General features: G+C 49.1%; 1 pseudogene; it reads left to right on the top strand.

Annotated features, from left to right (window-relative positions):
- LOC143400386 (platelet-derived growth factor receptor beta-like) overlaps nt 1–10,698 on the top strand; it is a 37,586-nt pseudogene extending 26,888 nt beyond the window's left edge.
- Nucleotides 10,699–13,158: the final 2,460 nt, after the last annotated feature.

Genomic DNA, 13,158 nt, shown 5'->3' with positions numbered 1-13,158 from the left:
GCACTCTCTCAACTGGTGGTGGAAATCTGAGGCAGGAGCCATCTTGAGAGAGCCACAGCTATAGTTGTTGCCAGACCTGGGAGATCAGAGCAAACACTGCCACATTGTCCAGGCAAGCCTGTACTGTGTGACCCAGGTACAAGTGAAACAGGTACAGAGATTATACCCAGGGGTACTCAATCTGTAAAAGTGCAGGGGATCCCAAATCCTTTCTCCACTGAGAGTGTTTGATTCACATGACCAACTAAAGTTCCTAGGGAATCTGACCAGGAGGGTGCAAATACACTCAGGACTCAGGGCATAAGCTTGGGAAGGGTGTGTTCATGGCAGTAGAGTATGGGGAGGATTATCTTCTCTGTCCCATGAGTAGAATTTTTGAGAGGCTTCTGAGATCCAGACTTTTGACAGAGATCAGCAACTATGAGGCCCTAGGGTGTTTATTCTAATCTCTCCAGAGCAGACACAACCCAACAAAACCCTTGAGGCCTGATTAGACCTAAGCTCCACTTACTTCACTAAGAACTCTGCAGTGGCCCCCACTGGGAGTGCATCCATGTGGTCTGTGCAGACCAGGCTCTGACTTACAGTATGTTCCACTCCATCCCACCTCATACTGGTAAGCAAAGAAGCTGAGAATTTTTTCAACCAGTTTTAGTCTTGGGCCATTCCAACAGGGAGCTCAGAGAGCATCACAGAAAGAGGAAGGGATTAACAACCGCCAGCCCTTGTTTTGCTCTCATTACATTGCTCAAAAAGAAACACAAAGAAAGATAGTCAGGCATTGACAGTGACCATTCATTCATTCTAGCTGACTATTTTGTTTGCCTCAGTGGAAATTATTCCTTCATTTTTTTCATTAAGAATCGTTTTTGTGTGTGTGTTTGTGTGTGAATGTGTGTGTTATTGTTGTGTTGATTGGTTCATGGATATATGTATGTGCTTCCTTTTTAAAAATTATTTATTTTTATGTGATGCCAAGGATTGAACCCAGTGCTTCATATGTACTAAAACAAGCACTCTACCACTGAGCCACAACCCCAGCCCTTTGCCTCCTTTGTGTGTGTGTGTGTGTGTGTGTGTGTGTGTGTGTTATTAAATGTAGTTATTTTTCCTTGCCTTGACTTTTGAGGGCTCAGGTTAAGAATTCGTGTATTTTTGTTTTGATTTGTATTGTTTACCTTTGTTTCTTTCTCTCTCCTCCTGTTAACAACTTTCTAAAAATAAATATATTTTGAAAGGCAAAATTGAACCTCTCAATCATAGATCAAAAATCAGCAACACATGTCATAAATATCAAGCAACCACTACAATCAACTCCAAGAAAACAAGACAAATGCCGTTCAATTCCAGTTTCATGAATTGGGCTGCCCAGGGCTCTGAGCTTGAGGCCTGTTCTCTCTTTGTTAAAAGGGAAGGTGAGCAAGTCTCAGAGAGGTGTTAGGGACAGACTAGACCCCTACTGAGACTTTCCCTTTGAAATAGCCCAGGGGAAAATCCATCAGCTTCCCCAATGGATCCTGGTATTGAGTGTTCTCCTGAGGTCTGCAGCCCTCACACAAAGGGAGGCTCTGGGCCAGGATTCCCTGAGGGCCTCTTCTGTTGAGGGTCTGTTTTTATCTCCCCACCTTCCTCCTGATCTACCCCATGCAGTTCCTGTTCCTGTGCTGGAGCTGAGGGAGAGTTACCAGACAGTCCACTATTGTAGCCAGGACATGTCCCAGCCAAAGTTCACCTGGTCTACCTGAAGAGACCTCAAAAGGTGAGCAGATCCTGGACTCTTCAGGTACCACAACAGGCTAGAAGGACCCAGTGGAACTCACCTAGTCTGCCCTTTCCTCTTGCACATTGCTCCAGACTAGAGACACATCCTAGAAGCCCAATAATGTGATATACTGGGCAGAGGAACAGGAGTATGAGGTGATGACCACGCTGTGCCTGTGCCATGTGGATCAGCTACTGTAAGTAGATTGCATGCAGCAGAGCCCATTGGGCCAGGAGGTGCAGGAGGTGACTATGGTGCTGCGTAGTGAGTCCCCCCAGCTCACCCTGACCCTTGACCCTGCTATATTTGGAGACTTAGTCTATGCAATTCACAGCAAGCCAAGTCAGCATACCCATAGGTACACAGGAGCATTGTGAAATCCATCAGAGTATGTTCCTGTGCACCATACACAATACATAATGGGCACATGTGTCCAAACACAAGTTTATAAACCATGTTTTTTGAGAAGCACTGTCTGCTTCTACATAAAGAATGAAAACTATATGTTGTAAATCCTGACCTTGAGCAATTGATCCCAGGACATAGGTGCAAACTCTCTGTGTGTAGATTTGTAAACTTTGTGCTAAAGAATGCCCAATCCTCAGATATACAAATAAAGCTAGAGTGTATGTCTCCATACATATATTTAAGCACACATGATGCTTGTCTGTGTACATAAACCCACAAAATATATGATTATAAGCCATACACATAAGCATGCCTAATTCCCAGGCTTGTGTATAAATCCCCATACATGGTTACAAATAATACATGTGCATTTCTGTGCATATGTGTCAAGTGCATGTCTGTAAGCATGTCATTGCAGTACACCTTTCTGGAATAATGTGTGAACACAATACCTGAATACATATGCCTGCTGTATAGTGCATATATCCTAGAAAGGACACATACATGCACAAATCTATGCATATGAACAGTCCTAGGGGTGCACAAATGTATTTGCATGTCTAGCTGCCCGTTTTTGTATATGTATGATCTTGTATGCATGTAGTTCATTCATTCACCTGTTTTCTTATTCAGTGAATAGTTATGTGGACCCACCTTCTGCTAGCCTTGCCTGCTCTCTTAGTTCCCATAGTCCAAAGGTGGTGGTGGTGGGGAAAGTAAGCCTACTTGGGATCACCACTTTGGGACAAAAGCCTGGTGGGAGAAGGAGCCAGCTACAGGATTGAGGAAAGTGACCTTGAAAAAACGTCCTTAGGTGAAAACATTAAAGATGACTGGGAGTTAGCCTGGTGAGCAAGAGTGTTCCAGTGAGAGGGAATGGCCTGTGCGAAAGCCTCTCAAGGCAGGGTGGGTTCTAGGAAAGTAAGGAATTCAAGCTGCCTGGAGCCTAGAGTGTGTGGATTTGGGGTTTTAGGGTGGGTGTGAAAAAGAGGAAGGCAGTGGGAAAGAGTGGGGCTATGGGGGCAGGGAGAAGCCAGAGCAAGCAGGACTCTGAAGGCCAAGTGAAGCTCCATGCACACTCGTGAACTCCAGAAGGCTGCCTCCTGTCCCCTGCCCTGTGATTGTGGGTGGTTTTTTACAAATATCCGTACCTCATCCACCCTTCCACCCATGCACACATATCCCTGAGCAAGTGGGCACCTGGGCAGACAGTGTGATTACCCTGACCTGCAGACCAGCTCTGAGTGAAGGCGGAAGTACACCTGTGAAGATGGACTCCAGACATCATGACCTGGGGGGCTGAGATGGCTGTATGACAGCTCCTCTTTACTCAGAGGACACCCTAGAGGATGTAGGCTTTTCCCCCAGGTCCTGGATTTGTGAGGTTGCTGGCAAGAGAGAACAGAAGAGAGGTCTGAGATAGGACAAAGCTCCCTGGGATCAAAAAAGGACAGAAAGGGGACAGAGGAGGTAAAACCATGTTCCCAAGGAACACTTGGATAGCCAGTGGGGCAGGGCAGGAGAGATGTAGCCTGGCTTGGGTGGCTGGGGAGGGAAGAGACTGAGGTCTTGGGCTAATGGAGACTCAGGGACATGGTGACCTCTACAGCCCAATTAACTGCCATCTCTGTTCACTCTTAGCTGAGGTGGAACCAGAGAGTCTGGATTAACTGGGCCATGGTCACTCAGCCTCTGTGGTAGATCTCTCAGTGCATTGGCCACTTTGTCAGGCATGGGACTTAGAGCTCTGACCCATTTGTTAGAGCCCAACAAGGGCATGGCCCTCAGAGACTCATGGTCTCATAGGAGACCCAGGCAATGGAAAGGAACCCAGGAAAGGGTTTGCACACAGCCTAGAGCTGGAGCAGAAAAGCAATACTGATCTTGTCAGGACTGAAAGCACATGGAGGCCACAGGCATCTGAACTGGGGGTGGTGACTGAGGGGATGGGGTTTATAAGAGAGGCTGAAGGTGTGGCCCAAAGCAAGAGGTTGAGCGTCTGATATCACAGGCCATTGAGGACTTGGGGGCTTCTGTCTGGGCAGAATGGATAGGAAGGAATTTTGATCTCTTAGCGGAAGAGGGGAGAGCCGCTGCTCGGTTGCGTGGTTGCTCATGGCCTGCTCTGGTCTCTGTCCCCAACCCTCCCCTTCAAGATGGTGGTGATCTCAGCCATCCCAGCCTTAGTGGTTCCCATGGTCATCTCCCTCATCAACCTTATCATGCTCTGGCAGAGGTGAGTCCCATTTTTGCCTAGTGTTTAGGGTTTGGTATCCTTGGTTTGCATGGCCCCCATCCCATGCTGCAGGATCTGGCCATAGGTGGGCCCAGCATGGAACTCAGGATCTCTGAGCTGCCTCCATGCCTAGAAGACTGGGCTGACACAGGCTGATCCAAGCTATCCAGGATTCCCTGGCCCTGCTGCACTCCAAATCCAGGTACTTCTTGTCCCAATCACCCATGAAGATGCCTATGGATACATTCAGAGGCTATGAACTAATCTATAATTGCAATGTTATGTCCTGAGATTTTATAACTCCACAATTCCAAAATGTTTAGATCCCCAAATTAGGATTACTATCCCCCATGATTCTATCATTCTGAATCCAGTCCTGTGATTTCAACATCCTAGATTTCAACATTTAAAAGTTCCATCCTTCTGAGATTCCCTCAGGACCACCTCATGTCGGGAGGGACATGTCCAGGCTGCCTGCTCCTCCACTTCCACCTGTGGAGCAGCAGAGGCTCCAAGAGAAGTTGGTGAGGTTGTTCTGATGATCCAGGCTCCTACCTGTCCGTTGCTTCTCAGCCTGATACTCTGATGGCTCCTCTGGTACCCCATCCTCCCACTGGAGCCCCTGGGTATCTATTCCCTGAGCCCATGAAGGCCTTGACTTACTGTGTGACTTCAGTTTTTCCCTGTCCCTTTTGGGTCTTAGTGTCTTCTGCCCCATCTGCCCTCGTGAGTCTGTACCTACTGAGTTCAAGTCCAAAGTGCCTGTCTGATGCTCTATTCCTTGTCCTGGTCCTGCAGAATCGAAACTATGAGATTTGATGGAAGGTGATTGAGTCTTTGAGCTCTGATGGCCATGAGTACATCTATGTGGACCCCATGCAGCTGCCTTACAACTCCACGTGGGAACTGCCATGGGATCAGCTTGTGCTTGGTCAATCCTGTGAGGCCTCATCTGATAGATAGTTTGGGGACTTGAAGTGGAGGCAAGACTATCTTGGGTCTGGTCTTAGCCTGGCCATGACAAGCTATGGGATCTGGGGCTTCTCCACCCCTCAGTCTCCTCCTCTATAAAATGAGGTCAAGAGAAGCCCCAGCAACCTCCTAGCATTGAAGTCCTATGAGCCTGAGACTTTGAGATAGGACTCTCTATGGCAGGAGAGAAAGTACTGAAGACTGGCCTGGTGTCAGCCTGTGCTTCATCTAGTTAGGGAGGCTGAAGAGGTATGGGGAGCTGTGTTCCCATGGGAAGGAGGAAGGCTCCTAGGTACTCAAAATGAGGCAGAGAGTAGGCAGGACTTTGAGGAGACACCAGGAAAGACTGTGAATCAGAATGGTTGTAGGAGCCTTTTGAGGGGGAGCACATTAAGTCCAGAAGGATTTGCGGGATGTGTAGGTGAACCTCAGAGAGTGGCTCTTCCCCAGCCCTGGGTGGGAAATAGAAGTATAGGTTCCTGGTGGTCTAGGAACTGAGAGATCCTCTCACCTTCCGCTCTGGGGCCTTCGGGCAGGAGGAGACCACGGCTCAAGGCCTGAGCCATTCCCAGGCCACCATGAAAGTGGCTGTCAAGATGCTGAAATGTGAGTCCTGGGTGCCTTCTCCTTCTTCACACGGGGCCCCACCTCCTCTGACCCTCTTCCTGAGCATTCAGCCTCTACTAGAGACACTGGTTTTGATGTGCTGGACCCAAGCACTGGGGGTCACACCAGGAGAGAGTCCTGAGTCTGGCCTCCTGGCCCCTGCTCCCTCCCTCTTTCCCTGCCCAGGATGGGGCACACTCCCCTGCAAGGGGTCTGTGGTCTTGCAGCACGGTGGGGCAGAGGAGCCTGAGTAGCTCCCATGGGGCCTCTAAGAAGCCTCAGTGACCAGCTGAGTCCCTTCCCTGCAGCCACAGCCTGCAGCAGTGATCTTCAGCTCCTCAGGTCAGAGCTGAAGATCATGAGCCACCTGGGGCCCCACCTAAATGTGGTCAACCTGCTGGGGGCCTGCACCCAGGGAGGTAGGAAAGCCACTCCAGGATTCTGGGGAAATGCCCATTGGCTGCCCCAGGCTGCCCCCATTCCTGCCTCACCTGAGGGCACCAGGACAGTGCAGTGGGGAGGGTCCACACCCTCCCACCCATCACTCTCCCTTCACAGTCCCAGATGGGTGTAGGACTTAGGAGCTCATATAGTCACATCTTCATGGCCAAAGGACTCCTCAGGCTTCCAGTCCTGGCAGTTTTCCATTCTTGTATTTTCATAGTATGTTTTGAAAACTGGTGATAAATAACAGCTCATGGGACTCTCAGAAAAGTCATGCTAAGCCTACTCCCCTGTTGAAGACCACCAGTGAGCTAAGTGGGAGCAGTTTTCTTTTAGATCATAGAAGAAAGTTCCTCTGCCCAACTGTGTTTATTTGACACTCTGATTGCAAGTTGAGTTGCAAAATGTGAGAAAACAAATATATCACCATTTGTAGCTGCTGTTGTGAAATTTGGTATTTTCCTCAGTATTGTTAAGTCAAATCAAAATAGAGAAGTATGTTGCATTCATAGACCAATTCACATCTGCAATGGTCACTCATTTCAAAAGTTGTGTTTTGTTTTTCTTTCTTTTTTGGTTTTAGGGATTGCAACCAGGGGTGCTTTGCCACTGAGATTCATCCCAAGCCCTTTTTATTTTGTATTTTTTGGGTACTGGGGATTGAATTCAGGGACAATGGATCACTGAGACACATTCCCAGCACTATTTTGGATTTTATTTAGAGACAGGGTCTCACTTAGTTGCTTAGCACCTTGCTTTTGCTGAGGCTGGCTCTGAACTTGACTCCTGCCTCAGCGTCCCAAGCTCCAGGGAATACAGGTGTGTACCACTGTTTTTATTTTTTATTTTGAGACTTTTGCTAAGTTGCTGAAGGTTTCACTAAGTTGCCAAGGCAGGTCTTGAATTTGTGATCCTCATCCCTCAGCCTTCTGTGTAGCTGAAGTGCCACTGTGCCCGACACTCATTTCAAAAGTTTGTTTTTATCAATATCTTCATTTTCCCCTAGTTGAATTTAAGTAAACGCATTAAATCTGAATGCAACCAGTAGACTGAGAATAATAAGCAGTTTTCTTTGCTGGCTTTATGTTTACTAGCCTCAAAAATAAGCTTTAGTTTGAAATCACAGCAGTTGTGAGCTTGTCAAATGCCATGCTGACAGAGGTTTGGTCTCATTAGTCAGCGTGACAGTTCTTTGAGGTGGGTGTTACTTCACAGATGGAGAAGGGGAGGCCAGGGAGACTAAGAACCTTGCCTGCACTCGGAGGCAGGAAGAGGATCCAGGTTTGCAAGGCGCTGACCCTCAGCTGTCATGCCCATGACTTTGCTCACATTCAGCTTGTTTATTGACCCCATGGCCCTCATGGGAAACCTGAGGACTCCTAGGGCCTGTACCTCCCCAACAGGCCCCATCTACATCATCACAGAGTACTGCTGCTATGGTGACCTGGTGGACTACCTGCACCAACAATCCCCGCACACCCAGCTCGGGGCTCTACAGCAACACCCTATGGCGGGCAATGTAAGCATCTTTTCACTCAATCTGTCTATGATCCCCTCAGAACACATGAGATGAGCGTGGCCTTCCTAGATGTTAGTCAACCTGCTGACAGCTAGACAGCATGAAGCTAGACTCAATCTCCTGAAACCTGACACCTTGCTTCATTTGAATGGTTTCTCCCCAATAAAGGGGTTTAGCAAGTGCTCCTTGCTCTCTTTCTTGCCTGCCTTGCCCCCCTTGTGGGAGCTGCGACGGAGGAGCAGTCACTGAACCCAAAGGAAAGGTACTTTTTGTGTCTGTACTATTTAGTCCCCAAATTCACTAAACCCTGATCGGTTTAGTCACATGAGGCGACACCAGGGGGGGTCCACCTGCCCAGATAGGAGAAGACAGGCGCCTGCAGAGCCCCCTTGCTCCTTGCTCCTGCAGGACAGGGAGTTGGAGCCGTGGAGTGGGGGCAGAGTCACTCCGGAGTCAGGGCTGTTTCTCAAGTCAGCTGCCCTAGACCAGGGAAGGACAGTAGTGATGGTGATAGTGGTAAGATCCACTGTCCCAGCTAACTGCCCAAATGTGCCAGGTCCTCTGCTTGAGACCTCTGCAGATGGGACCCCTTAACCCACACACCATCCCTGTATCAAGGGTGTCTGCCCCAGGGACACTGTGGGCAGAGGCAGTGGTGTGCTTAGGGCTGGGCCTTCTGAGGTGCACTGTGGACCCTGCTCCCACTGCCGTCTCTCCATTCCCTCCACACATGCCCCCCAATACCCCTTGGCCGCTCAACTCCTGGTTTCAATGTTTGTAAAAGAAGAGGTTTTAGTTCTTTTGCTGATTACAAAAGCAAAGACAAGAGTAACTCAGATCAGTCTAAGACATAGGCATTCACCCCTCCACCAGCATTGACCTATTTCCTTCTCGTCTTTACAGACACATGTGTGTACAGCCCCCAGCTCTTTGGGGAGCTAGGTCAAAGGCAGAGGTATCAAGGTGATGCCATGCTGCCCACCATGGGTCATCTGACATCCTCCATTTATGCCCCTCCCTTGTTCCCCGCCCCACAGAGCAGAAGTACCAGCAGGTGGATGAGGAGTTTCTGAGAAGTGACCACCCAGCCATCCTGAGGTCCCAAGCCCACTTACCTGGATTTTACAGCCTCCGATCTCTCCCCACTTACCTGGATTCCACAGCCACCAGCTCTGTCCTCTACACTGCCATGCAGCCCAGCGAGGGTGACAATGACTATATCATCCCCCTGCCTGACCCCAAACCTGAGGCTGCTGATGAGAGTCTCCTGGACGGTTCCCCCAGCCTCACCAGGTAACCACCCTGGGTGGGACCTGGGGAGATAGTGTACACAGGGTATCTGAGTCAGGCTTGACCCCACAGTCAGTTCCCTAGGATGAGGACTTATTCCTGCACATGAACAGAGGACAGAATGGAGCTCTCTTGACCTTTGTGCCCTCAGGTAGAAACAATAGCCTGCATAGAAAAAAAGACAGGCTAAGACTATATGAAAGGGAGCTCTCTAGGCTGTCCTAGCCACAAGGAGAAGAAGGGAAACTACTCAGCGTCCCCAGCAAGCTGGTTGTTCTTGGGGGTCTCAACCAGCCTTAGGCTCTGCTCTGTGCTTAGTACTATCCCAAGGGCCCTAGAGTCTGGTTGCAGGAGGCAGAGATGCCTCAAGTTCAATCCAGAATGCAAACTGGGAAGGACTCAAGGTGCTCTTCTGTCTTGGGTGGGGTGGAGCTTCAGCATGGGGAAGGCTTTGGAGGGAGGTCCAGCTGGAGCCTGGACTTGGTGTTCAGACAGAACCTGACTCAGCTAGAGAGAGGGCTCCCAGGAGGCCAGACCCACCCACCCCAAGCAAGATCCAGCCCCAGGGGAGGTGGCAGGAGTCCCCCGGTGGGTTCTAGCTCCAGCTCTGCCACTATGAGCCCTGGGCAGACTTTGTTACCCTCAGTTTCTGAGACTAACATTCCAAGACCTGGGTAGACAGTACACAGGATTTAGCTTAGAGTTCCAACAGCTTGGGGTGTGAATGCTGACCCCAACAGCTGCTTCGCCTCTCTAACCTTCAATTTTTCCTTCAATGACGTAAAAACAGTGAAAGTCCTTCTATTAGGGGCTTGCCATGAGGATTAAGTGAGATAATGTCTCAGAACATAGAGGATGGAGTTGCTGGAGAATGAGAATTGAAGTGTGGGGCCAGCTGGGCCTGCTCCAACATCCCAGCTCCTGCACACACCCATGGTGTGAAGTAGGGCAATGACATAACCTCTCTGAGCTGCACTTGTCTCCTGGCTCAGGCCTTATGTGTTGTTCACAAAGATTCAATGAGCAGAAGTATGTAAAGTTGGATTCACAGAAATCTCTTAAAGCCTTTACTATCTTATTGTGACCTCCACTCCCTGCCCCTCATTTGCCTTCTTCCTTTAGCTCCACCCTAAGTGAAGTCAACACCTCCTCTGCCATCTCTGTGACAGTCCTCTTGACCCCCAAGAAGAACCAGAGTCAGAGTTCCTGCCTCAGCCCCAGGTGGAGTCCCAGCAGGAACTAGAGCCACCTCCAGATGCAGGCTGCCCTGGGCCAAAGCAGAGGACAGATTTCTCTAGAGGCTGGCCCTCACCTCGCCCCATCCAAAGCTCTCCTTCTGCCTCCCCGTACCCAGCCCCTCCTGGCCTGGCATCCTGTCAGCCATGCTGCTCCTGCCAGCTGTCCCATGTGGAAGGCTTCTGTCCCTGCCACACTGCTTCCCAAGCCCTGAGGCTGCCTTAGGATGTGAGAGAACTGCAGGACCATGCCCAGCCTCTGCCTCAGAGAGGCCATGTGACTGAGCCATGATCCCTCCCAGGGGACCCAGTTTCCCAATGCACAAAATGAGACGTTGAACTTGGTAGTTCACAGTCTATCTGGGAGTCTCTCTGGCTGACAACTGGGGTGGCTGGAATCTGGGGGAGCTTCCTGGGGGAATGGGGTAGTTAGTAACCTCTCTCTGTTCGGCCAGCTACCCCTCAAGAAGTCGCAGGCTTGTCCCCACACTTTCATCTGCCCAGGAGCTGGGGAAGAAACCCTGGCACCCCTGGCTTCTGGCTGAGCTGGGGCCTGCCTTGGCCAGTGTTGCTTTGTTCTGAAGCCACGTCCCCTGACACCAGTCTGCTTTCCTAGGCCTGAGCAGGTCTGGGCCAGCCATGCTTAATTAATTCTGTAATTATTGCTGGGACTGAACCAAGTACAGAACTCCCCAGCCTGTAGACCCAGCCCAGGGTACTCGGGGAACACTGGCTGTGGACAGGGCCCATGTCTCCCAGGCCCCTTTTGTTCTGAGGTTTTTCCTCTTCATCCTCAGTTTGCAGGCCCAGCGGATCCTGCATCTGTGACAAATGTGTTGATGTGCCAGCATTATGTCCACATGTGCGCACCAGTGGGTGGCCCTGACCCTGCATTGGACGTGCTGTGATCTTGGAGGAATCCCTCACTCATTCTGAGTGCCCTGTCAACACTAATATTCTAGAATATTCCTGGGGTTTGCATGCTTGTTCGGATGAAGCATGGCCAAGTACCCTAAATCATCTTCTTGGAGGTCTGCTGAGTTCTGGGGAGATTCCCGATGACACATGGCACTCTAAGCATTCAGGTTTGTGACCCTTCCTCAGCCCCCAAATGCAGCTATATGGATTTGACTTGGAGTGGCAGTCAGTGCCCAGGAAAGCCCCCAGCAACTGCTCCAGGGACCATGAGACCCCTTTCCCACCCACAATAAACTCTGGAGGTATCCTGGGCAAGGGGGCAGGGAGGGAGGTCATTAGTTCATGCAGCCCAACACTGCCCCTGAGGTATGTGCCACGGACAGAATGGAGAGTAAGGATGATTGTGTCCCATGAAAGACAAGAGCCTTATGATGGGCACCCCAGTAAATGGGCACAAGAGGTGAGCACTTTGGGGGTTGCTTCCTTAACTGCCAGCTGTCCCATCCTGGAAGGCAGTACCTGTTGGGGGATGGTCTTGTCACTGCCCAGGTCTGGTAGTGACACCTCACTGCCCCAAACCAGTAGGCATTGGAGATGCCAGGGGAGTGAGGAGTGTGGCCAAGATGCCCAGGAAGGGGAAGGTTGGCAAGGGGATGAGGTACGTTCAGCCCTCCTGGGCACATTCCCCATGCTGGTGGCATCTCACAACCCCAGACTCCCAGAGCCTCCCCCAAAGAGGGGGAGTCAGTTCTCACTGTGGTACCAAAGATATAATCACCTAGGTTTACAAGTATTTTTAGAACTCACATTAATTCACATTTATACATCGAAAGTACTATTTTATATGCTGTTCAGTTTTCATATCTGTGTATTTTTCTTCTTTTTTTCAATTTTAAGTTTTAATTTGTTTTAATTAGCTATACATGACAGTGGGATGCATTCATGCACTTTGATATATCATACATAGATGGATATAATTTCTCATTTTTCTGAGTGTACATGATGTAGAATCATATTGGTTATGTGGTCACATATATACATAAAGTAACAATGTCTGTTTAATTCTACTATCTTTCCTATCCCCATACCCTCACCCTCCTCTCCCTTCACTTCCCTCTACCTAATATAAGGTGACTCTATTCTTCTCTAGTGCCCATCTTTATTGTCAATTAGCACCCACATATTAGAGAAAGCATTCAGCCTTTGTTTTTTTGGGATTGGCTTATTTCTCTTACCATGATACTCTGCAACTCCAAACATTTACCAGCAAATGCCTTAATTCCGTTCTTCTTTAAAGCTGAGTAATAGTCCATTGAATATACATACCACCTTTTCTTTATTCATTCATCTGTTGAAGAGCACCTAGGTTTGTTCCATAGTCTAGCAATTGTGAATTAAGCTGCTATAAACATTGATATGGCTGTGTCCCTGTAGTATGCTAATTTTAAGTCCTTTGGGTATAAACCTAGGAGTAGGATAGCTGGGTCAAATGGTGGATCCATTCCAAGTTTTCTGAGGTATCTTCACACTGCTTTCCATAGTAGTTGTACTAATTTGCAATCCCACCAGCAGTATATGAATGTACCTTTTCCCCATATCCTCACCAACATTTGTTGTTGCCTGTATTCTTGATGATTGGCATTCTGACTGGAGTGAGATGAAATCTTAGTGTAGTATTGTGTACTTTTTTTTAAAGGGAGATATTTTTGTATTAAACCTGGTGCTTCCACTCATAGACTCTGTGGTCTTTCATGGATTTGAACCCTGT

Source organism: Callospermophilus lateralis, chromosome 5, assembly GCF_048772815.1.
Source record: "Callospermophilus lateralis isolate mCalLat2 chromosome 5, mCalLat2.hap1, whole genome shotgun sequence".
In the NCBI taxonomy this organism is placed as follows: domain Eukaryota; kingdom Metazoa; phylum Chordata; class Mammalia; order Rodentia; family Sciuridae; genus Callospermophilus; species Callospermophilus lateralis.
The sequence above is the reverse complement of the archived record's forward strand: the minus strand, read 5'-3'. Positions and strand labels throughout refer to the sequence as shown.